Here is a 26631-nt window from a genome sequence, read left to right as displayed (position 1 = left end):
TGCACAGCCAAATTCAAATACCATATTAGTTGTACCTCTTTGGTGTATTGTTCAACTGTTGTATTTTTTACTGGAAAAGAATCGTATTCAAGGATCAAAGAAAGCTATTAGAACAGTTTTTGAATTTAAATATACCTTTATGTTTTTCCACATTAATGCCAAGATTTTACTCAAGTAAATAACGGTTCCAAACTTCGTAAAAAAAATTGTAGTTGAAAAATACGATTAATCACGATTAATTATGGAAACTTTTGCGATTAATTAGTTTAAACATGTTAATCGTTTGACAGCATTAAAAAATAAATTACATATGAACGGTGTGTTGAATGTAGATATACGTTTTGTGTATTTTATCTTTCCATTCCAACAGCATTTTACAGAAAAATATACCATATTTTGGAGATAGTTTGAATTATTTTTTAAGATGTGATTAACTCGATTAAAATTTGTAATTGTTTGACAGCCCTAATTATAAAGTATTTCATGTAGCACTTTAGAAAAATATGTTCATTGGTTGAGGAACATAGTTTGTTTAACGTTGCTATTGTAGCAAGTGTTCAATTGTTGGTAGGTTGATTGGACACTCTAAATTAAAAGGTGTGATTGTGAGTGCGGATGTTTGTTTGTCTCTGTGTGCCCTGCGATTGGCTGGCTACCGATTCAGGGTGTCTCCCGCCTTCTGCCCAATGACAGCTGGGATAGGCTCCAGCACGCCTGCAACCCTTGTGAGGATAAGCTGTATAGATAATGGATGGATGGATGTTCAGTTGTTGTTACAATTAAAGGAAAGCCTAAGTATATCCAGAACCAACTTGGGGTTCATTTGATTTAAGCATATTGTTACGTAATGTTTATCAGATACAGATACATCCTGAAAAGATACAAAGTTGTAGTTTACCACGTTTTCTAATGTAACTGAAATATCAGGGTACTGCTCTGCAAAACATTGTTCTACTGACAGTTTGTCCTCCTCAGTTGATAAGGCGTCAGTTCCAAAACAGGAGACTCGAGTAAGTGAAGAGCCAACATCCTGTACATGTCTGGTACATGTCTGCTGCTTGGCTAGCATGTGGCAAAAACTCAGCTCCTACGTTTTTTCTACATCCTCCTGCTGCCAAATGATTGGGCGTTCCTTTGCCTAAAAAGCAGCATAGGTCAAAATGTCAGCTTTTGTTTGGATTCACTCTCAACTTGGAAAAAAATAAAGAAGTGAACCCTAATGTGGTAAATATTCGTTTACATGTAACTCACCTGGGATTCTGTGTGCATTCCATGCAAGAACAGCTCTTACGGTTTGATGTACCGTATCTGGTGACATTGTCAACCATGTTGAGGACTTCCTGATGCTGCAGCTGCAGGAGGGCCTCTTTCAAGGGGTAATTTACACGGTTGTTGATCTCTACTGTATGATTCTGTAGACAAGAAAACGTTACATTTGCCTGCTCAATTTAGTCTTAAAAATCACCATGGAAAGAGGAAACGTAACAATTTAACAGACAGTAGGAAGCAGGTGGATTGGAATTCCAAGGACAAGGAGTGAAACCATCCATCCATCCATTATCTCCCGCTTATCTGAAGTCGGGTCGCGGAGGCAGCAGCTTCAGCAGGGAAGCCCAGACTTCCCTCTCCCCAGCAACATCCTCCAGCTCTTCCGGAAGGATCCCAAGGCGTTCCCAGGCAAGCCGGGAGACATAGTCTCTCCAGCGTGTTCTGGGTCGTCCTCGGGGTCTCCTGCCGGTGGGACATGCCCGGAACACGTCACCAGGGAGGCGTCCAGGAGGCATCCTAATCAGATGCCCGAGCCACCTCAACTGGCTCCTCTCAACGCGGAGGAGCAGCGGCTCGACTCTGAGTCCCTCCCGGATGGCCGAACTTCTCACCCTATCTCTAAGGGAGAGCCCGGACACCCTGCGAAGGAAACCCATTTCGGCCGCTTGTATCCGAGATCTTGTTCTTTCGGTCATGACCCACAGCTCATGACCATAGGTGAGAGCAGGAACGTAGATCGACCGGTAAATTGAGAGCTTCGCCTTTCGGCTGAGCTCCTTCTTCACCACGACAGACCGATACAGGGTCCGCATCACAGCAGACGCTGCACCGATCCGCCTGTCGATCTCCCGCTCCATCTTACCCTCACTCGTGAACAAGACCCCAAGATACTTGAACTCCTCCACTAGGGGCAGAATCCCATCCCCGACCCGGAGAGGGCACGCCACCCTTTTCCGACCGAGGACCATGGTCTCAGATTTGGAGGTGCTGATCTTCATTCCGACCGTTTCACACTCGGCTGCGAACCGCTCCAGCGAGAGTTAGAGATCGCGGCTTGAAGAAGCCAACAGTACCACATCATCTGCAAAAAGCAGAGATGCAATACTGAGGCCACCAAACCAGACCCCCTCGACACCTCGGCTGCGCCTAGAAATTCTGTCCATAAAAGTTATGAACAGAATCGGTGACAAAGGGCAGCCTTGGCGGAGTCCAACCCCCACAGGAAACGAATCCGACTTACTGCTGGCAATGCGGAACAAACAGGGACCGGATAGCCCTTATCAGGGGGCTCGGTACCCCGTAATCCCGAAGCACCCCCCACAGAACTCCCCGAGGGACACGGTCGAACGCCTTCTCCAAGTCCACAAATCACATGTAGACTGGTTGGGCAAACTCCCATGCACCCTCGAGGACCCTGCTAAGGGTGTAGAGCTGGTCCACTGTTCCACAGCCGGGACGAAAACCACATTGCTCCTCCTGAATCCGGGATTCGACCTTCCGACGGACCCTCCTCTCCAGCACCCCTGAATAGACCTTGCCGGGGAGGCTGAGGAGTATGATCCCTCTGTAATTGGAGCACACCCTCCGGTCCCCCTTCTTAAAAAGGGGGACCACCACCCCGGTCTGCCAATCCAGAGGCACTGTCCCCGATGTCCACGCGATGTTGTAGAGACGTGTCAACCATGACAGCCCCTCAACATCCAGAGCCTTTATGAACTCCGGGCGGATCTCATCCACCCCTGGGGCTTTGCCACCGAGGAGCTTTTTGACTACCTCGGTTACTTCAACCCCAGAGATAGGAGAGCCCATCTCAGAGTCTCCAGGCTCTGCTTCCTCAGTGGAAGGCGTGTCGGTGGAATTGAGGAGGTCTTCGAAGTACTCTCCCCACCGACCCACAACGTCCCGAGTTGAGGTCAGCAGCACCCCATCTCCACTATAAACAGTGTTAATGGTGCACTGCTTCCCCCTCCTGAGACGTCGGATGGTGGACCAGAATTTCCTCGAAGCCGTCCGGAAGTCATTTTCCATGGCCTCCCCGAATTCCTCCCACACCTGGGTTTTTGCCTCAGCAACCGCCAGAGCTGCATTCCGCTTGGCCAGCCGGTACCTGTCAGCTGCCTCCGAGGTCCCGCAGGCCAAAAAGGCCCGATAGGACTCCTTCTTCAGCTGGACAGCATCCCTTACCGCTGGTGTCCACTAGCGGGTTCGGGGATTGCCGCCACGACAGGCACCGACCACCTTGCGGCCACAGCCGCCTCAACAATGGAGGCACGAAACATGGTCCACTCGGACTCGATGTCCCCCGCCTCCCCCGGGACGTGGGAAAAGTTCTGCCGGAGGTGGGAGTTGAAACTCCTTCTAACAGGGGATTCTGCCAGACGTTCCCAGCAAACCCTCACAATACGTTTAAACAAAAAAAATGTGTCAAATAATAGCTATGTATTCCAGTAACAACCATTGCCAGAGTTTGTTATTAGTGTCATTATAGAGTCAGACATCTCATATATAAACAATGCACATTATGTGCATTAAAGCAGCACTGGGCAAGAAATCGACCTTAATAAAAAATGTTCACAACTTTTTGATGGAACATTGACTTATAAGTACAGTAGTTGAATGGGACTTGATGCCCTTAGGGGGTCTGTCTCATTTTTACTGGCACAAAGCAACTTTGAGGAGGATGGGATCAACCCTGGCACACAAAAAAATACAAATTGCTTTACAGCATACTCACTTCCTCCTTTCACTATAAGGACGGCTCAGTATTTCACGACACTACGCGCTAGCACGCATGAGAAATGTGGTTGATTTTGTCAAAACACTATCGCTTTTGTCCACCTGGCACCGCCATAATCAACAAAAACTGACATATGACACAGTGTTGCTTTAAGGAGCGCATGACCTCACCTTTGTTGACTGAGTTTGGACATATGGTTGTCTCTGCAAGTCGTGTCTGTGCTAAGACAGCATTTCCAGCATGTAGAGGGACAAGTAAAATTCCTGGCCATGGTCCACCCTGACCTGGTCCCACATCCCATATTCAAGAACTGCTGATCTAGAAATAGTGAAACATGACTCAATCAAATGTTGACTCATCAAATGTTACATCTTCAATGTAGGATAGACCAAAAATATAGCAATTTAGGAGAGCATTTTGTGCATAATTAAAAGTGAAACTTGATTAATTAGTATAATTAAAATCTATTGAGGTGGCGTACCTAAATTAATTGTGTAACGGAAGCCTGCACATGTGGTTTATTGTTCTCAAATTATATAGATAATGGATGGATGGATGGAAATTTCTAGTGGAACTGTGTCAGACTTCAGGCTACGGTATATCTCTATTATATTTTCCAGCTAAAAAGCACATCTATATGGTCATCTGCAAAAGTCACAAAATTAATACACACAAAAAATGAAGTTGTGAGAAAAGTTAGTATTCATATTAGAAAGTAAAAACATGTCATGTAAAAACGAACTTTTCTATGAGCATTTTTACACAAAGGGGTAAAAAGTTAAGAGACACCGGACTAACCTATAAACATCTTCATAGATAGTGAGATTATTTTTGACAGGCATGGTGGTGTGGGCAACAACTTTACTGCAGTATCCATCTATTGCGAGAACGTGTGTCACTCCAGACATGGCCAATTTTTCGTTCTGGTCGATGTAAAGTGTGTGTCCCATGTATGCAGCACTGTAGGGGATGGGGTTAAGGTTACGTGCGCCCTTTTTGAGGAGAAAGAAACAAATGTCTTGTAATGTTTTTACTTTGTGTGTATGCACGAGTGTGTGTGTGTGTATGTTAAACACAGTTTAAAGCCTTACAAAGTATAACTTACACGTTTGCGCATGTTGTGATAGGGACAATGAGTTGTTTTCAAAATCTTCCCCACCCGACGTTCACTAGCAACCACTCCCATTGCAGACAGGTAGCCAGTCATCATCTTTCGGCCATATATAGGCCCTGTCTGATGAATAAACGTAAGATAGGGTACATATAGCCTATGGATTACATGAAATGTAAAATATAAAAATTGAGGTGGGCAGTATCACAAAAATGTTAAAATTGTTCTCAAGGAAGATTATTGTCACGGCTTCATATACTGTTTGCGAGTGGCCCGGGTGGAATACTGAATAGGTGAAGAGAAAAGTAACTACCTCAAGTTTTTGCCTAATGTAGTGGAGCAAGACATCCATGTATACTCGAGTAAAAGTAAAAAGTATGGAGATTACTCTTAAAGTTCAACTGATCCAAAACCTAATCAACTAAACGTATTTATTAATGTTATTACTACCCATCTCTTTAAATCGGGCAAAACTAAAATAACCTACCTGATTTATTGCCCTGTTGATAGCAGCCTCTAATTTTGTGTCGGATATATGTCCTCTCCTGGAAATGTTCTGATGTGCACAAAATCTCTTCACACTCATCGCCAAACATCCTTGCTGCATCCCTAATTCTAATAAATTGGAGGAAATGTCCGCGTGCGAGAGATTTAGAGCGACCATTTCTCTTATTAAATGTCCATAAGGTTCGAGGGACACCATCTCGCCCAGACTTCAAATTCGTGCCAAACCGAATCTACTTCTGTTAGTGCTGCAGTTAAAGACAGGCTAAAGCACTTCTTCCGGGTATACAGGTCACTTTGTAATCGAGATTTTAAACTACCCCTGCAATTTCGCATTTTGGATTAACATATATTGGATTCTTCGCGTTTATCTGGGAATACAAAAAATCACAATAGGAAAACGATATAGAATCCAATTTAATGGCTATATTTTTATGCAAAATGTCTCGTATTTTATTTTTTAAACCAGCTCCAATTTTTGAAAAATAAAAAACATCCCGTTTTTTGTTTTCAAAATGATTACTGTTTGAGCCTAGCTTCCATGACAGTTTACATTAGAGCAGGTCGGGTTACAGGCGATTAGCAAGCCTGTAAGAACGGGTATGGAATCTGTAAGGCTAGCGCTATGCTAGACTCTGACAACACACGTTTTTTTAATTTAGATTAGAGCCGTACACGCCACATACTTCTGCATCACATAGCGATATAGTTTCTACTGAGGTGGTGCCATATGATAATAATAGTACTCGAGAGCCGATAAATAACTACCACATTCCTACGGGCGTACCCTCCCGCCGCGCTTATAGTTGTTCAAGGTACAATGCAGGACCCAGGCATCGCAATCTTATTAATGTTATGATTAGAAATCTTGTTATTTGCAATAATTTCGGATAAACCTATTTTGCCGAAACCTGGTCAGTTTAATATTAGGTCACTCTCTTCGAAAGCCCTGATAGTTAATTACCTCATAAGAGACCATGATCTTAACATGATTTGGCTTCGTGAGACCTGGTTAAAACCTGATCATTTTATACCGCTAAATGAGGCCTCTCCTCCAAACTTCATTAGTATTTATGAATCTGATCTCAAACTTATTCCACATTCCAGCAGCCTTTAAAACATTTGAAGTCCTCATTATGCAATCTACAGCCTCATTGCCGTTTTTTCTTGCAATTATTTACCGTCCCCCCTCGGCTCATACGCTGGATTTTTAGATGAGTTCTCTGAATTTTTGTCTGATTTGGGAACTCATGCAGATAATAAAGTGATTATGGGTGACTTTAACATCTATATGAATCTCCCATCGGAACCACTTACAATGGTGTTTCAGACAATAATTGATAGTTTTGGTTTCATGCAGATAGTTGACGAAGCGACGCATAAAAATGGTAATGCTTTAGATTTGGTAGTTTAGTATTTTCAAATGTAATGGTATTACCATATATGACAGTTATGTCAGACCATTACTTGATCAAATTTGAAGTCTGGGCTCATTACCATCGTCCCGACCACAATCAAAGCTATAGCAGCCGAAATATTGTTCTTCTTGTACCACAACAGCTGCACTTTCTGAGCTACTGCTTCTGGCAACTGCTTCCTTTCTGAGCTATATTTGCTCTGAAGGATATGGGGGACTTCATTTTAGCCAATATGTTAGCTAGATGTTAGTCAAGTGATAATTGTATTGCATATGGATAATCATGGTTTTATGTGAATTAGTATATTAGTGATACATGGATCAGAGAGAATTGTGTTACACATTTTTGGTAGTGGCATTACACAACTATGGTCACCATACACAATTAGCTAAATATCTTTACACAAAAGCAGTTATAACATAATAGCTAAGAAAGAAAACTCTTCGTGTCTTGTGTAGGTCACAGACACGCAAACACGCACACAGCAACAGGCATTCATACACAATTGTTATGCACACTTTAATTTGTACATGCATATACACACAAGCTTGTAGAGTGGAATGTGGACTCAAGTTGCTTCACAGGGCTGAGTCCTTGGGACTCTGGTGCCGACAGCCTAGGGAAGGATTTGAGGCGCCAAGATGACCGGAGACTTGGAATGATAAACCACGGAGGGAGAAGATTCGAGTCTACTGACATTTTTAATTAGATTTCTCTGTTAGGGCAATATGATATATATGTGAGGGTTGCATTTTAGCTCTTTTCTGACTGTGCCCGTCCCGGGTACGAGTCCCCGCGAGGTTAAGGAAAGCAGCCCAGCTTGACTTTTGTCAGATTCCTGTACTTCAGAGACTGAAAGAAACAGACGGAAAATCCAATCAACTTGTGTGAGTCTTTATTTATATTTGGATGTCTTCTTCAAAGATAAAACGAACACGCAGTGAGTTGTTTTTGTAAATTGATAATTGGGCTTGCGCCTGGTGACCCAAACCCAACAAATCCAACAATCGAATGTCAATCAAATGAATGATTGACAATCTCACAAATGATTTTAATTCTGCTCTGTTAAATGCGCTTGACTCCGTAGCACCATTATGACCTAAAACTCGTCTTAAGCGGCCTACTCCGTGGTTTACTCAGGAAAGCTGCTCACTTAAACAATCATGTAGGAAGCTAGAGCGCAAATGGCATGCAACTAAACTTGAGGTCTTCCATCAGGCATGGTGTGATAGCTTACTATTATACAAAGAAGCACTCACTTTAGCCAAAAATAATTATTTATCCTGATTAATTGTTCTAAATAAAAACAATCCTAAATATTTATTTGATACTGTGGCAATGCTAACGCAACAGCTGCCGACGTCCAATAGCTCCTCCCATTCAGCTCATGACTTCATGCAATTTTTTACACAGAAGGTTGAGCGCATTCGGGACAAGATTAAGGACACCGTTCCTAAAACCCTGTTGAATTCCGTGAATACGGATGTTAGCAGGGCTGATTATTGTCTGACAACCCTATCGCTTTCAAATAGTGTCTCTTGAAAGCCGAACAAAATTGGTGCGGCAAAACAGACAGCTTGTGTGCTTGACCCGCTTCCTGGTAAACTCATCAAAAACCCAATTATATATCCCGCTCAAGATAACAAACCCGGTTAATTGCTGTAATTTAGAGACGTACCTTGCCGAGATTAATCAATGGATGTCTCTCAATATTTTGCTTTTTAACTCAGATAAAACCAAGATGTTGATTATCGGCCCTGCTCGTCATCAGCACCTATTTAAGAACACCACTCTAAGGCTCAATGAATGTAATATGACCCAAAGTGACTCAACAAAAAATCTTGGTGTTATATTCGACTCAACTGTGTCTTTTCAAATGCACATTAAGAATATTACTAGAACTACATTTTTCCATCTCCGTAATATTGCTAAAATTCTATCGAATAGTGATGCAGAAATTTTAATCCATGCATTTGTTACGCCTCGCCTCAATTATTGTAACATTTTGCTCTTTGGTCTTCCCATGTCTAGTATTAAAAGTTTGCAGCTAGTCCAAAATGCTGCAGCCAGACTCCTGACAAGGACGAAAGTTCGGTAATATTACTCCGATACTAGCCAATTTGCATTGGCTCCCAGTCCACTTGAGATGTGATTTCAAGGTTTTGCTACTTACCTACAAAATATTGCCCGGCTTATCACCTTTCTTATCTCGTCGACTTAGTGATACAATATGTTCCGATCCGAAACCTTCTGTCACAAAATGCCAGCCTATTAGTGATCCCGAGAGCAAAAAAGAAGTCAGCAGGTTCTAGAGCATTTTCTATTCGGGAACCAGTGCTTTGGAAGCCCTACCCACGAATATTAGAGGCGCTACCTCAGTAAAAATGTTTAAAACGTGACTAAAGACTTACCGTATTTTCCGGACTATACGTCGCTCCAGAGTACAAGTCGCACCAGCCATAAAATGCAAAATACAGAAGAAAAAAACATATAAGTCGCACTGGAGTATTAGTCGACCCCCACTCCACCCCTTCTCAGAATCCAAGTTGTCTCTGTCTTGTAACGTGTCCATATAAATCAAATTAATAAAATTGTGCGCTTAGTCCACATAATTTCCTCCGAGCTACGATGGTAACATTTAGCTAACATCCACACGTGTAGCATTACAAGAAAGTTACGGTAAGATAACTTTGAACTCACCTAAACGGTCGTAGATCGATTAAATAAGTCTGTAGAATGTTTCCAAGTCTCCAAAAGTATTTTTGTATTCGGTCGTAATTATCTCTTTGTTCGTCTCCTCCGCTCCGTCCATGTGTGTGTGTGGCTGGCTGATGATACAATTCCACTGCCAGGCACGGCGCCTTTTAAAGGAACAGTACACTATTTTGTCTTTTTATCATACTATTTTAATTACTTATTTAACACAATATTAGATTTTTACCGTTTAAATAAATCATGCATTTTAATAGCTTTTAGGATTTATCTTTATGTTTCTTTATGTGGGTTACAATAACATGTGAAACTAGAATGCAATTTCTGGAGAAATTGCGTGTGAAGGCGAAGGAAGCTCAATGAAAGCTAAGGAATGCCTTGGAATGAAGTTGAATGTAGATGAATGAAGTTGAATGATATTGAATTAAGTTGAATAATACTGAATTAAATCGAATGATACGGAATAAAGTTGAATGATACTGAATTAAGTGGAATGAATTTGAATGAAATTGAATAAAAAGGATTGAATTGAAGGCGGCACGGTGGTTCACTGGTTTGCACGTCCGCCTCACAGTTCAGAGGTCGTGGGTTCGATCCCGGCTCCGGCCTCCCTGTGTGGAGTTTGCATGTTCTCCCCGTGCCTGCGTGGGTTTTCTCCGGGTACTCCGGTTTCCTCCCACATTCCAAAAACATGCATGGTAAGTTGATTGGATACTCTAAATTGCCCCTAGGTGTGATTGTGAGTGCGGATGTTTGTCTCTGTGTGCCCTGCGATTGGCTGGCAACCAGTTCAGGGTGTCCCCCGCCTACTGCCCAAAGACAGCTGGGATAGGCTCCAGCACGCCCCGCGACCCTTGTGAGGATAAGCGGTACAGATAATGGATGGATGGATGGATTGAATTGAAATGAAGTAGAATTAAGTGGAATGAAGTTGAATGATACTGAATGAAGTTGAATGATCCTGAATGAATTTGAATGACCTCTATGAAAAACTTTGGAATGCATTGAAATGATACCGAATGTAATTGAATGAAGTTGAATGACCTCAAATGATATAGAATCGCCGGGAATGAGGAGGACATGAACAAATCAGAAGGGAAGAAAGAAAAGAGGAGGTAAGGAAAAAAGAAAAGAAGGAAGTCAGGAAAAAAGAAGGCAAACAAGGAGGGAATGGCTGGGGATCGAACCCACAACCTCTGATGGGAAACGACCACTCTACCACTGAGCCATGTCCTCCCCAATGTGAGAATGTGAGTTGAATGAGCTGAATGTTGTCAATTTGAAATTGGAATGGTGTAAATGTAGAATGTGCCGTTACTGAATGTGACGGGTACTTGGGAGTCACTTCGTGGTCACTTCTGGGTCACTTGGGTCACTTCCAGGTCACTTTCGGGTCATGTGGATCACTTCCGGTTAATTTCTGGGTCATTTAGGTCACTTCTGGATCATTTCCGGGTCATTTGGGTCACTAGGGGTCACTGCCCAAGATGCCCGCCGCACTGGGGAGACCTCGGGGTGAGTATCCCCAGTCTGGCTAATATCCCTGTCCAAGATGGCCGCCGCACTGGGGAGACCTCGGGTTGATTATCGTCAATCTGGCTAATTTACCTTCCCAAGATGGCCGCCGCACTGGCTGGGGAGACCTCGGGGTGAGTGTCCCCAGTCTGGCTAATGTCCCTGTCCAAGATGGCCGCCGCACTGGGGAGACCTCGGGGTGAGAATCCCCAGTCTGGCTAATTTCCATGTCCAAGATGGCCGCCGCACTGGGGAGACCTCGGGGTGAGTATCCCAAGTCTGGCTAATTTCCCTCTCCAAGATGGCCGCCGCACTGGAGAGACCTCGGGGTGAGTATCCCCAGTCTAGCTAATGACCCTGCCCAAGATGGCCGCCGCATTGGGGAGACCTTGGGGTGAGTATCCTCAGTCTAGCTAATGTTCCTGCCCAAGATGGCCGCCGCACAGGGGAGATCTCGGGGTGAGTATCCCAAGTTTAGCTAATGTCCCTACCCAAGATGGCCCCGCACTGGGGAGACCTCGGGGTGAGTATCCCCCGTCTCGCTAACGTCCCTGACCAAGATGGCGGCCGCACTGGGGAGACCTTGGGGTGAGTATGCCACTGGAAATGAATGGTGAAATTGTGTGGCTTTTTTAAGGGTGAATGAGTTCAATGTGTGGAAAGTAGGAATTTGGGGGGGTGTTGAAATGCTGAATGTGAGTTGAATGAGTTGAATTTGTGGAAGTTGGGAGGGTGTAAATGTGAAATGTTGAATGTTCCAATGGAAATGAATGGTTAATAGTGGAATTTATTTTGTTTTTTTAAGGGTGAATGAGTTCAAAGTGTGGGAAGTAGAAATTTTGCAGGTGTTGAAAAGGTGAATGTGAGCTGAATGAGTTGAATGACTTGAATTTGTGGAAATTGGAATGGTGTGAATGTGAAAAATTGAATGTGCCAATGGAAATTAATGGTAAATAGTTGAATTTTTGTGGGTTTTTTAAGGGTGAATGAGTTGAATGTGTGGGAAATAGGAATTTGGGGTGTGTTGAAAAGCTTGACCAATATGCGTTGAATGAGATGAATGTTGTGAATTTCAAATTGGAATGATGTAAATGTGAATTGTTAAATATGGCAATGGGAATGAATGGTGGAATTTTGTGGTTTTTTTACGGGTGAATAAGTTGAATTTTTGGGAAGTAGGAATTGTGGGTGTGTTGAAAAGCTTTACCAATGTTAGTTGAATGAGTTGAATCTTGTGGAATTGAAATTGGAAAGCTGGAAATGGGAAATGTTGAAAGTGCCATTGGAACTGAATGGGCTTTTTGGGATGAAAAATGGGAAATATTGGGGAAACGGTAAATTTGGGGAACGAAAAAAAATACTACTCCGGAAGGTACGAATTTTCGGAATGTTTTGAAACTTGAATGAAGTGAATCGGGTGAAAAATGTGGAAGGAGTCGCATACCAAAAAAGTGTTAAAAAGTGGAATTATAATAATAATAAACTATAGGAATAACATACGTGGGGAAAAAAGGAATCCATGCTGGCGGAAATGTTTGGAATATATTAAAGTTGGAATGGGGAGAAACGGTTGAAAAATTACGAAGTAGAAGAATGCCAAAAAAGTTTGAGGAATAAAATAGAAAAATAATAATAATAAAGTTGAATGGTATAGAATAACATATGTGTGAAGGCCTTTGCCTTCACACAATAATAATAAAGGTGAATGGTGTAGAATAACATGCGTGAAGGCCTTTGCCTTCACACAATAACTAGAGAATGCAATTTCTGGAGAAATTGCGTGTGAAGGCGAAGGAAGCTGAATGAAAACTGCGGAATGCGTTGGAATGAAGTTGAATGAAGTTGAATGAAGTTGAATGTAGTTGAATGAAGTTGTATGGTACTGAATTAAGTTGAATGATACTGAATGAAGTTGAATGAAGTTGTATGGTACTGAATTAAGTTGAATGAAAAGGAATTAATTGAAATGAAGTAGAAATAAGTGGGATGAAGTTGATTTGAATGAAGTTGAATGTAGTTGAATGAAGTTGAATGATACTGAATTAAGTTGAATGATACAGAATTACATAGAAGGAAATTGAATGAAAAGTAATGAATTGAAATGAAGTAGAATTAAGTGGAATGACGTTGAATTTGAATGATACTGAATGAAGTTGAATGATACTGAATGAAGTTGAATGACCTCTATGAAACACTGTGGAATGCGTTGAAATGATACTGAATGTAGTTGAATGAAGTTGAATGACCTCAAATTATAGAGAATAATAAGAAGGGAAGAAAAGACTTCCGGACCATTTCCGTGTCATTTGGACCACTTCCGGTTCATTTCCGGGTCATTTGGGCCACTTCTGGTCCATTTCCGGGTCATTTGGGTCACTTCTGGTTCATTTCCGCATCATTTGGGTCACTTCCTGTTCATTTCTGCGTCATTTGGGGTCACTTCCTGTTGAATATGGATCACTTCCTGTTGATTTTGGGTCCTCCTCCAAGATGGCCGCCGCCCTGGGGAGACCTCGGGGCGAGTATCCCCAGTCTTGCTAATGTCCTTGTCCAAGATGGCCGCCGCATTGGGGAGACCTTGGGGTGAGTATCCCCAGTCTAGCTAATGTCCCTTCCCAAGATGGCCGCCGCACTGGGTAGACCTCGGGGTGAGTATCCCCAGTCTAGCTAATGTCCCTGTACAAGATGGCCGCCGCACTGGGGAGACCTCGGGGTGAGTATCCCCAGTCTAGCTAATGTCCCTTCTCAAGATGGCCGCCGCACTGGGGAGACCTCGGGATGAGTATCCCCAGTCTGGCTAATGTCCATGTCCAAGATGGCGGCCGCACTGGGGCGACCAAGGAGCAATAACACTGAACCACTGGAAATTAATGGTCAAATTGTATGGCTTTTTTAAGAGTGAATGAGTTGAATATTCAAGTAGGGAAGTAGGAATTTTGGGGGTGTTGAAAAGCTGAATGTGAGTTGAATGACTTGAATTTATGGAAATTGGAATGGTGTAAATGTGAAAAATTAAATGTGCCAATGGAAATGAATGGTGAATAATTGTTTTTTTTTTGTCTTTTTAAAGGGTGAATGACTTGAATGTGTGGGAAGTTGTGGAATTTTGGTGGTGTTGAAAAGCTGAATGTGAGTTGAATGAGTTCAATGACTTGAATTTGTGGAAATCGGAATAATATAAATGTGAAAAGTTGAATGTGCCAATGGAAATTAATGGTGAATAGTTGAATTTTTGTGGGTTTTTTAAGGGTGAATGACTTGAATGCGTGGGAAATAGGAATTTGGGGTGTGTTGAAAAGCTTGACCAATATGAGTTGAATGAGATGAATGTTGTGAATTTCAAATTGGAATGATGTAAATGTGAATCGTTGAATATGGCAATGGGACTGAATGGTGGAATTTTGTGGGTTTTTTAAGGGTGAATAAGTTGAATTTTTGGGAAGTAGGAATTGTGGGTGTGTTGAAAAGCTTTACCAATGTGAGTTGAATGAGTTGAATCTTGTGAATTTGAAATTGGAATGGTGGAAATGGGAAATGTTGAAAATGCCATTGGAAATGAATGTTTTTTTTGGGGGTGAAAAATGGGAAATATTGGGGAAACGGTAAATTTGGGGAACGAAAAAGAATACTACCCCGGAGGGCATGAATTTTCTGAATGTTTTGAAACTTGAATGAAGTGAATCGGGTGAAAAATGTGGAAGGATTCGCACACCCAAAAAATGTTTAAAAAGTGGAATAATAATAATAAACTATAGGAATAACATATGTGTGAAGGCCTTCGCCTTCACACAAATAATAAACTGTAGGAATAACATATGTGTGAAGGCCTTCGCTTTCACACAATGATGTACACTACAGGTTATTCTGCCCGTTGTATGTAATGCAGGTTTATATGCAGCCTTAGAACGCCCTCTTGTGGTTGTTTGGTGTATTGTTAGCTGACCTTGAAAAGGAAAGGGATACGATATAATGTGATAGTAATTTTACACATAATTCGATCCAGAGTACAAATCGACCCCCGGCTAAACTATGAAAAAAAATATAAAATACGGTATTTGTACACTTCTGCATTTAGTTGAACTGTTTGCTTTGGCCTCTTTACTGCCGCTTCTATTCTTTTCTCTGCTCCCGTTTCCCAGGCTTGGGAATTAGGTGATGACGATCGAATTGGTGGTTGCTGTTTTGATCCCACAGCAACTGACTGCTACAGATCGGGGGCTGACCACATCCTCGGAGGCGCTGCTATAGAGATTTCTAAATTGACCATTGTGCCCCTGCTTACTTCACCAATGTTATCTTCCTGCAGCACTTCATTTGATTAACTTTCACATTATTTTAACAAACACAGTACAGTACCATAATGTGTGTTAAATGTTGCCCACTCTGCATTCATTGTCAATCAATCAATCAATCAATCAATCAATCACATTTTATTTATATAGCACTTTTCATACATAAAAATGCAACTCAAAGTGCTGTAAAACATCTAAAAGCAAAACATTATTATTATTTTTTTTTTAAGCCGTTCACACGCCCTCCCTCCCAACAAACCCAAGACAGATATCCACTAGCACATCAGCACTCACTCACACACACCCACACAAAGTGCACAACCTGATAAATGTGTTAAAAAGACATGACAAGGCACAGAGAAACCATATGAGAAAAGGGAACCCAAGGGGAGCTCATCCGCGCCGAGGGGAATGACAGCCCACGGCCACATTCAACATTTCACATTTACACCCTCCCAACTTCCACAAATTCAATTCATTCAACTCTTTCAACTCACATTCAGCATTTCAACACCCCCCCAAATTCCTACTTTCCACACATTGAACTCATTCACCCTTAAAAAAGACACACAATTTCACCATTCATTTCCAGTGGCATACTCACCCCAAGGTCTCCCCAGTGCGGCCGCCATCTTGGTCAGGGACGTTAGCGAGACGGGGGATACTCACCACCACAGAGACCCCAGCCCGGATTAGACAGGCGGACCCCGCACAAAGTGTAGAGGCCGCCGGCCAGCAAGACCCAAGGAGTCCTTGCGATGACAGCCCCCGTGGGAAGGGCAGCCACCCCTCCCTCAACGCGGAGGCCCCCCCGTGAGGAAACACTGGAGCTAAAAGGTGACAACGGCAGAGAGCAACAAAACTAAAAGACAAAACAGTGGTATAGTCTAAGAACTAAAATAAGTAAGATAAGATAAAAATAATCTTCAATCAAAAGAAAAGATAAATTATTTAAAAGTTGTTAAAAGCCAAACTAAAAAGGTGAGTCTTGAGCTTCCTCTTAAAAATATCAACAGTCTCTGCAGACCTGACATCCTCTGGCAGGCTATTCCAAAGGTGAGGACCAAAATGGCTGAATGCAGCCTCGCCATGCATTTTGGTCCTCACCCTTGGAATAATTAAAAGAGGACCTCAGGATCCGCGAGGGTTGGTATGATAAAAGCAAATCAGATAAATAAGATGTCCCAGGACCATTAACACATTTATAAACTAATAAAGGTACCTTAAAATTGATCCTGAAACACACGGGGAGCCAATGCAGCAATTTCAAAACTGGCATAATGTGCTGCCGCCCCCTGGTTCTTGTCAGCACCCGAACGGCTGAATTCTGCAGTAGTTGCAATGGAGAAATGCTCTTTTTCGGGAGGCCAGAGAGCAGGGCCATTACAGTAATCTAAACGACAGGAAATAAAAGCATGCATCAGCACTTCCGTTTTAGCCTGAGAGAGAAACGGGCGGACTCTGGCGATATTCTTAAGGTGATAAAAACCAATCTTGGTTACATTTTTAATATGAGGAATAAAACTGAGCTCAGAGTCAAAAATGACGCCAAGGTTCTTCACACAATGTGAGGGATTAAAAACTTGTAGTTTTGGTAAAAGCTTCTCTCTCTGACCTTCAGGGCCGATAACTAAAACCTCGGTTTTGTCCTGATTGAGCTGTAGGAAATTATCTGCCATCCATGACTTGATATCTAAAATGCAATTTAAAAGGGTATCAATGGGTCCTGTGTCATCAGGAGACACGGCAATATACAGCTGTGTGTCATCAGCATAGCTGTGAAAGCTGATGCCGTGTCCCCTGATGACATCCCCGAGGGGAAGCATATAAAGATTAAAAAGTAGGTGGCCTAAAATTGAACCTTGGGGAACTTTGGGATTTAATTTCATGGGTTTTGGAGAAACAAGTATCCATACTTACAAAGAAATATCAGTCTCTGAGATAGGAATATAACCAGTTAAAAACAGTACCGGAGATGCCCACTAGATTTTTAAGTCTATTTAATAAAATGTGGTGATCTACTGTATCAAAAGCAGCGCTTAGATCCAGTAGCACCAAGACTGTGACTTTTCTCACGTCTGCAGTGCACCTAATATCATTTAAAATCCTTAAAAGAGCAGTCTCCGCACTGTGGTTCATCCTAAAACCAGATTGATATTTCTCCAAAATATTATTTGTATTTAAGAAATTATTCAATTTGATGAAAACCAGTTTTTCTAAAATCTTACTTAAAAACGGTAAGTTGGATACAGGTCTGTAATTTTTAAAAACGCTCGGGTCACAATTGCTCTTCTTCAGAAGGGGCTTCACCACCTCCGTTTTAAAGGCAGCGGGGAAGACGCCCGTCTGAAGAGAGCAATTGACTATATTTAAAATTTGTTCGTCAAAAAATCCATAAAATATCTTAAAAAGAAATGTGGGAATTGGATCCAAAAGGCAGGTTGTTGGGTTTAACTGGGACAAAACTCAACCAAGTGTCCTTGCATCAACCAGGGCAAAACCTTCCAGTGTTTCCTCCTATAAATCTGATTGTCCAGGTTTATTAAAACTTGTGTTTTGACCGGCTAAAAGACTGGATCTTATGTCATCGATTTTACTTCTGAAGTGGTCTGCAAAGTCCTCACAGAAAGCGTCTGCTAGATGGTTAAAACTGGCGATGTTAAAATAGACACAGTAGTGGTCTGACACTGCCAAGTCAACAACAGAGGACACACCAGCAGACAAGCCGTAGGTTATAACCAAATCCAGGGTGTGTCCTCTGTTGTGAGTTGGCTGCAAGACGTGCTGTTTAAAATCCAAGAAGATGAAAAGGTTTAAAAATTCTCTGGATAGTGGGTCCGAGATGTTGTCCACGTGTATATTAAAATCGCCAGTTATTAAAATCCTGTTATAACTGGATTATAAAATGGATAAGAATTCTGAAAATTCTGTAATAAAAGAAGTGGAATGATGGAGAGGTCAATAAACGGTAATGCAGAGAATAGGGGGACTGCTAAAAACAAAGGCATGCTGTTCAAACGATAAATGGCTGCTAAAAATGATCTCCTTTGATAAAAGAGTATTAATAAAAATTGATGCAGTCCCGCCTCCTCTTTTCCCATCCCTTGTAGAAAATAAAAAGTTAAAATTCGGTGGGCAAGCCTCGGTGAGAGCAACTGGAGCATCTGTACCAAGCCATGTCTCAGATAAAAGAATACCATGTAAATTATTGTCTAAAATCAGGTAGTTTATGATAAAAGTTTTGTTTAAAAGGGAGCGCACGTTCAGCACGGCCAGATTAATTATTGTGCTGGACGTTGTGCCCCTCGCACACACAAACAAGCGTCTGCCAGTGATGGTTTCAATGGGGAAAGCTGTCCGATGGTGGTAATGATAATGGGGGCCTGCAGGGGGAGCTCGTGAGGGTGGTGGTACTGTGAGCAGCTGGTATTGGCCTGTAGGTGATTGTAGTGACATTGTCATTGCAGTGTTTATGGGTAGAAGAAGAAATATGATTGGTAAACAAGAGTCAGCTGGGAGTGGAATTGGTAACGACATGGTGGATGTTAGCGGCTAAAATCTTGCTACCAAGAGAGTTCGGATGAACACCATCCGGCTGGTAAAAAGACGGGCAATTCCAGAATAGGTTAAAATTGTCAATAAAAACAAAGTCAAGGTGGCCACAAGTGCGCAGGAGCCACGTGCTCAAGCTCAAAAGGCGGCTGAAGCACTCGACTCCACGAGACAATGCCGGCAAAATGCCACTCACCCAGACCGACAGACCGCAGGTTCTTAGCAAGGCAAAGAGGGCGTGAAAGTCTCTCTTCGTCTGCTCGGACTGTCGGAGTATTGTCTCGTTCGTCCCCACGTGAACGATGAGCTGGGTTATGGATGATGGCAGAGAGTCAAGAACACCTGGCAGGATGTTAACTATGTCCATGACTTGTGCTCCGGGAAAACAGCGGGTGACGGTGCCGGGATAGTGAGTACATCTAATGTGGCCGCCGCCAATTATAACGGTGGTTGGTGGGTGACGTGAGGAGGGAACGCCAAGGAACTCACCGCCGGCGGGAGATTCACGACCCCACTGTCCAGGATGGCTCCGCCGAGGCTGAGTGATGACGGTGGATGACACCGGTGAGTGTTGCCGATGATGCCAGTGATGCCGGCCACTCGTGTACCGGGACACCGCGTCCCGGAGCAGCCCGACGCGTGAGTGGACGGCCGGGGCACTGGCGGACCCGCCCATCATGGGTTTCCCGGCCGAGGTCGTCGCCGTGGGTGGCGGGGAATCCGAGGGAGCCCCTCGGAGCACAGCCCCAGCGTCGGACGCAGCAGCCGGTGTCTCCAACTGCCGGAGTGCAGCGATGGGAACAGCAGACTCACTCGCCAGGGCGGCGAACCGATTCCCCAGGACCAGTTGGGGGTGGTGGTGTGGCTCCCCGTCCCTCCGGCCACGGGACACCACCTCGACCCAGGTGTCACTCTGCAGCGGTGTCAAGCAGGATGGCCCCGGGCAGGCAATTGGATCCCACTTCGCCGTGTCCAAGAGGCCAGCCGCCTCAGCCGTCGTTGTCGCCGTCAGGATGTCACAAGCGTGCCTCCTCATGACCACGGCGGAGAGTTCGGGGAAACGGGTCGCAAAGCAAGAGATGACCGATTCCTTCTCATGGAGCTCCTCTGACAGATGACGAATATCCCTTCTTAGGTCAGAGATTGTTTTATTTGCCTTCTCCAGCAGGCTATTGTGTTCGTCGCTGTTGTCTGAAGGCATTTTAATACACTAGCACCAAGCTAGCCCCAAGCTAGCCTGTTTCCGGCGTAAGCTAGCTGTATGCTAGTCCGTGAGATCAAGCGATTCACTGATTCACGAAAATTTAAAAAATTGAAAATAAGATAAAAATAGTCTCCAAAAAAGTAAAAACGCAACGCGCAGGTGAGGTCGACTCGAAGGAAAAAGTGCAGAAGTGCAATCGTGCAGAAGTGCAATTGTTACCATCCACACGTCCAAGCTCTGTGCAAAGGGTTGACTCCTTCTGTGCGACTATGAGTGCATGTGTGTGATTGAGAAAGCACATGAGAAGATTTTGTTGCGCATAACTTGCGCATTGCAGCCTGATCATCCTGGAAGGGGTATTCCCCCATCTGTGGTCCCTTCTCAAGGATTCTCATTTTTCCCCAGATCCTTTTTTTTTTTAGTTTTTCCTTGTCCTCCTGGGGGTTAAGTTCAGGGGATGTCATTGTATATGCTGTCGGCATGTGAAGCCATTTGAGACTTTCCTGTGATTAAGGGCTATATAAATAAATTTGACTTGACTTGACTTTCAGATTTGTGTTCCAAAATCGGAAATAGAATGAACGTAAGGTACACGGACCCGTGTACCTTTCGGCCATTCATTTTTCCTTATTATATAGATAGGTAAATGGAAAATGATCTGATTTCCGTTTTTCGTTTTGATGTATGAAGAAAAATAACAGGAAACGAGTCATCTCCCGTTTTTCTTTTAAAATTTTGAAAACAAAAAACGAGCCGTTATCTCTAATTTCACTCAAATTGGGAAATAAAATACAACCGTAATTCATTTCCCTCAAGCTTGTTTTGTCTTGACCCGAAAGACGTTCTTTTGCTACTTCATCTACTGCTGCTGCAGCGGGCGGCGTCTTGCTGTCCGCTAGCGTCTGTGTTGGTGCCCATTCTTGACTTCGAAACATGGCTTTATGACAACTTGATAGTGGAGATGAAAACCAACGGCATGACCTGTGGTGAAATCGCTGCCCACCTGTGCAGCCAATTTGGCCCTATAAGAGGACGTTTGGATAGAAATGTCAGACAGAAATCTCAGAGCAATGCCTCTCCAAAATATTGAAGCAGAGGAAATGGTGTTGACATAGTTGCTAGCATAATTTTAGCAATAAAAGAAGTGCTGGAGTTTCATTATAATACAAATATGTTGAAAAATTGTCATTTTGTTGTGAAAATATTAAAATATGTTTGGAAAGGTGGACTGTTTGATATGACACTGGCAAAGATAGATGCGCAAAATACATTTTTAGCAATTAAATAATTTTCGGGCTAATTGAATATTATGAACAATTATACCAATAATTCTAAACAGCTGCTGGTTATGTAACATTCTAATATACAAAATATTATTGGACATCGTGTATAAATATCATTACAAATTTCTTGCTATAATGCAACAATAGGACATTTACACAAAATTAGGACATTCTTACTTTTTAAACAATATTATATAAATAGAAATGTACAGTACAATGTATACAATGTCCATGTTACGTAGGTTTTCCTAAATTTCTATACTTTGCGAAAATGATATTGTGGTGTTTGAAAGGAATGTTGAAATGGTTGTTGTAACAGAAAAGTTCCAATAGAGGGCGCTAGATGTCCATATAAAGAAGGTACAAGGAGCGCTGTGGGGAGAGAGTTCAGAGTTGCTGACGTGTGTTCACGGATTGGAAATAAAACAATGAAGCGCAACTGCTGTACTTCTCAGTCGTTTTTCACCGTGGCATTCCCGAAGTAATTAATCTGGACACAACAGATATCTTTATATTTGTTTTAACTGTCTTATGTTTAGGCTTTTCCGTACATCTATTCTTAACTTATTCCCAAATTTAACTCCATGAATACTAAAGGTACAGCTCTTTTCTTGTGTGTCTATAGCGAACCTTGAAATGTAAGTTTTCCCATTGACTTATAGCCCCCCTCTTTCAGTAAACATTTCCTGTTTAGTTCCCGGTAATAAATTATTTCTAACTTTGTAGATTATTTGGACAGTTTTGTATTAAGTTTATTAGTCGGCTCAGTCGGGTGAGGTTTAATAATAGGAAAGGACTACTTGTTGCAGGGTTGGCCCCTGAAACATTGCAGAGTAGTTGGGGATCACGCGCATATATGGGTCATTCTACTGAATTGGTTCAAATCCAGAGGTGGAAAATTTGTGAAATTTGTTTTTTATTTCAGAAAAACATTTAATGTATTCATGTTGCACCATATCTAAGGGGCACAAATATAGTACAAGTACAGTCAATTTTCAAATAGTATTTTCTAGTTTTTCCCTAATATCTTGCCTGTCCCTAAAATGTGTCACTACCGAAACACACAATTACAGAAGAATAAAAATAATTCTACGAGCCGATTCATATTTTTTCCATTCCCCCCTCTTCAGAGTATTTTTATAGATTAACATATATGATTTTGACATCAAAACAATCAAAATGATTTTTTAACAGAATTTAATGACTTTTTCCGAAATAAATCAAAATTTATATGCTATTTTTCATTGTAAAATGTTGAAATTTTATCATATTGACCTCAAAGTCATCATTAATTAAAACAAACATACCCTTAAACAACCATTATCAAAAAACGTTGGTTGATTATTCAATACTTTTTATTTTTGTTGAAACATCAGTTTTTTCGGTAGTGACTGCAACATTTCAGTAGTGACCATATTGTTGCTGCTGTTGCAGTAATACTTTGTGTGAGGGTAGCATTGTAATCACTTAATTAGTTTTGCTATATTTTAACTTTTCACGTGTATTACAACTAATAAAACATTATTTTTTCCATTTTCTAGCGCTTTGTGCTGTACTCAGGGTTGTAGGGGGTTGGAGTTGATCGCAGCTGACTTGCAAAAGCAGGGTACACGCTGGACCAGTCACCTGTCCATCACAGGGCTCTTCATCATTGAAGAACTGTGGTTTCACCTTCCAAATGAAAATTTAATTGGAATGACAAATATTTTTGTAACATACATTTCCCTGTATGTATGTTCCCTCTCTCTCTGTTTTTTTTAGAGACATCAGGTGGTCTTGTCTTTTCCTCCATGCTCTTCTGACTATCCTTTGCTCTCTGCTGGAGAATTAATTGGTAGACTTCAGCTTTCCTTCTTCCTTCCATCTCTTATTTCTTTCTCTTTCCTTTATTAATTAGGGCCCGAGCAGCGAAAGCTGCAAGGACCCTATTGTTTTTGTAGTTATTCTTTGGATTTCACTGGGTCATTGTAATCCTTCGCCGGTACTCTGTCTCTGCTTGGCCTTTTGGTGTTTTTTTTCCCTTCAAATTAAGATAAAATATGGAATCGAATATAGTTAAAATCAGAAGGATCAATGTATTACATATGTATCTATGTAATATATTATTTAAAACTTACTTTATTCAAAAATAAACATCATATTGTCACTACCGAAACCATTATGTCACAACCGAAACCTATCTATATGTTTCGGTAGTGACCGGTTCTGATTTATTTTTCCCTTCAAATTAAAATAAAATATGTAATAGAATATTGTTAAAGTCAGAAGGATCTATGTATGACATATGCATCTATGTATATTATTTAAAACTTACTTTATTCAAAAAGAAATATCGTATTGTCACTACCGAAACCATTATGTCACTACCGAAACGTTTCGGTAGTGACGATTTATGATAGTTGTTGTCAATACTCAACAATGCTTGGCACAACATGGCTACCACAGACAGTTTTGAGCATGTGTACAGAGATAGAAAACAGTACATTTATCATTAAAATCAAAAGTGCTCATTTTATTGCCGAAATGAGGTAATACGGTAGTGACGGTCCTTAAAACCACATGCTGATTTTCAGACTTTGGAGGGCACATAACTTAATAATGCTGCCAACTAATTATGTGGTAATGTGAAACTGGTGAAATTTCTGGGGATGTGGCTAAAACCAAGCCCTGCCTACAGACAAATACTCTTTGCGTTTCGGCAGTGACATGAAAAGTTGGGACAGGTTTTTATAAATGGTTTACATAAAAACTTCTAATTTGAAAAAAATTTACAAAATCAATGTAAATCTTTCACCATACATTTAAAAGCAACCAAAATGTTCTATTAAAGTAAAGTATTTTATAAATTGGCAAAAATATTCTAAATTTTTTTTTCATGAATTGAAATTTAGGAGTTAGAGATTGGGACAGCCACCTCCCAATAGGAAGTGACATATAAAAGATTACTTTTTATACATTCAGTTTAATAGTATCTCAATTCATGCCTTGTTGTAAAATCGATCATAACAAGATATCGCTAAATATGCAAGGTCTGAACACCTTATGATCAGCCTAGCTTAACCACGTAAGACTCTTCCATGGCTTGCATTTTTTTATTTCTCTTGGTTATTTGAAACCTAATGACTATAAATACAAAGAATTATCTTTTCACATGATGTAGTTTCTGAGAAAAATAATGTGCACATATGTGGACATTCGTTTTATATTTCCATAGAATAAATACAGTCACAGTTGAGTCATGATGTGCAAAAGTCTGTGGTGTCTGAACAGAGCAGGATTTTCCCTGAGTAAAAACTAAATGATAAAGTGTGCCACCATCTTGAAGTAAATGATAAAGTGTGCCCATGTGAGCCACATGGCTCATTTTAAGTGCTGCTAATATATACAGGAAAACATGTCTTTAAAAGTAAAGTAAGTAAACATTTTAAATTTTGCATTGTTACTGTTAACCTTTACTTTACTATTGTTAACCTTTACTCTGTAGCGTGCTGCCTTCAAATTTATCGCCTCTGGCAGATGTGCCTTAGTGCAGACTGAGACATGGGGCACAGCAGTCACTGGACACTTTTTTTCCCTGGTCCCAAACATCTGGGTCATACTCCTGCTCTGCAAAGCCAGAGTTGTCATCGCCATGCTGACCCAAGAAGATCATAGCCACTTCAATATGAAATTCAAGGAACTGCATAATATTCTTCTTTGAAGTGCCAAATATACTGAGGTCTTTGCGATACAGTAACCAGATGTTGGCTGAAGCCAGATTGGTAAAATTCATTAGCATTTGCAGTGTCCATTTCCTTGTATGGCCATTCATGTGATAGTAACTCATCATTCTATTGACAAGGTCAACTCCACCCATCTTGGAGTTGTATTCATGGATGGTACTTGGTACTTGAAATGGTCACATATTGCTTCAGTTTTTGTCCCATCTCTGACAGGTGTCTTCTGGCTCTCTAGCATGAACAGCAGACATCATCAAAACCGGTTTATTGGCATACCACTTCACAACGCAAATCTTTCCATCCTCAGTGGTAACTTGCAGTGGTACCTCTTCCATCTTTTTTCATTTTCAGCGGGTAGTTTATGCACTCACTGCTGCAGCGACCCGGTCCTTCATAACTGTACCAGTTCGATACATCTGTTTCTTCATCATATGTCCAACACCTTGAATGGATGTAAAAAAACGGTTGCAATATACTTTTGTATTAGGACGCAGAGTTTGAGACAGACGTCTCCAAGCCTGCCAAGATCCCCTGGTTCTTCAACCTGCTCATGGACTGCATGTGCACCTTGGTAAATGTCAAAATCCAGCTTAATACCTTCAAACTGGGCTTGATTTGGTTTTAGCAGAGAAGCGGAGAAGCCCTCCATCGCACACCACGGCCTTTCCTGGAAGGCTTATGATGACTTGGTCTTGGTACTTTCTCGTCTGGTACATTGCTTGAAACATCACCCTCATCCTGCTATGCCTTAGGGCAACGCCTGGGAGTGTGTGCTCTGGGATTGTCACACCGAATGATATCCTTCATATTCATCACAGAGACGTTTACGTCCTCTGCTAGGCTGAGAAGGCTGTGGAATAGGTCCTCACACCCACTACTGTCTTCATCACTGCTGCTTGGCTCCTTTTGTGGGGGCTGATAATCAGTATCCCCACAGAATCATCAATGTCTGACAAATCCTCCACCTCTGACTCCTCTCCACCAATTAACCCCAGCAACTCCAGCACTTGTGATACAGAATAATGCTCTGAGGGGGAAAAATGAGAAAAATCTAATAAAAAAAAATATGGAGAATTATTTATCCATCCCATCCAGAATAAAATTTAAGTGTATGCTGATAATAATGTATTTTCTCCTCATCAGTTGACCACATTATCATCACATTTTGATGGATTATCTATAAAGCATTTACTCTTAAAAAAGTTATGAATTGATGCTGATTTTTATGATACTGAATTTTTATTCTCTTGGGAATAAAACAGCTTGTGTTTGATAACACAGAGGTAGATTATTTATTATTAGGGCCCGAGCAGCG

The 26631-nt window shown here is 41.8% G+C and overlaps 1 pseudogene; it reads right to left on the bottom strand.

Annotated features, from left to right (window-relative positions):
* Positions 1-4227: 4227 nt before the first annotated feature.
* LOC147152434 (uncharacterized) lies at positions 4228-25965 on the bottom strand (annotated as a pseudogene).
* Between the last annotated feature and the right edge of the window lie 666 nt (positions 25966-26631).

Source organism: Filicampus tigris, chromosome 1 (assembly GCF_054856515.1).
Source record: "Filicampus tigris isolate MCC_2025a chromosome 1, RoL_Ftig_1.0, whole genome shotgun sequence".
In the NCBI taxonomy this organism is placed as follows: domain Eukaryota; kingdom Metazoa; phylum Chordata; class Actinopteri; order Syngnathiformes; family Syngnathidae; genus Filicampus; species Filicampus tigris.
This window is presented reverse-complemented; position numbering and strand designations above follow the sequence as displayed.